This window comes from Cynoglossus semilaevis, chromosome 15 (assembly GCF_000523025.1).
Source record: "Cynoglossus semilaevis isolate Cse_v1.0 chromosome 15, Cse_v1.0, whole genome shotgun sequence".
Lineage (NCBI taxonomy): Eukaryota > Metazoa > Chordata > Actinopteri > Pleuronectiformes > Cynoglossidae > Cynoglossus > Cynoglossus semilaevis.
In genome coordinates, this window is record NC_024321.1 from 18,709,167 (window position 1) to 18,709,543 (window position 377).

Consider the following 377-nt stretch of genomic DNA (forward strand, 5'->3'; position numbering starts at 1 on the left):
AGTGAACACCACATGTGCTGCTAATTGTGCTGAGACCAGCGGAGGCAGCGTAGAGACTGTTAGCAATCCACACAATCTGACTCTTTAACTCTTTACTGACTACAGTCGTTGTTGTTGTTGTTGTTGTTTGTTACTTTCACACAATCAACCTGAAGGAGACAAACCACTGAGGTCAACTGATGATGTCATCATCCTAATCCTGTCAATCAATCATGTCCTCGACACCATCAGAGGTATTCTACCAGGAAGTGAAAAAAATACTACAGTACTAATACTTGTACTGTGATGTACTCTGATGTACTGTGATGTACTGTGATGTACTCTGTTGTACTCTGATGTACTGTGATGTAATGTGATGTACTGTGATGTACTGTGAT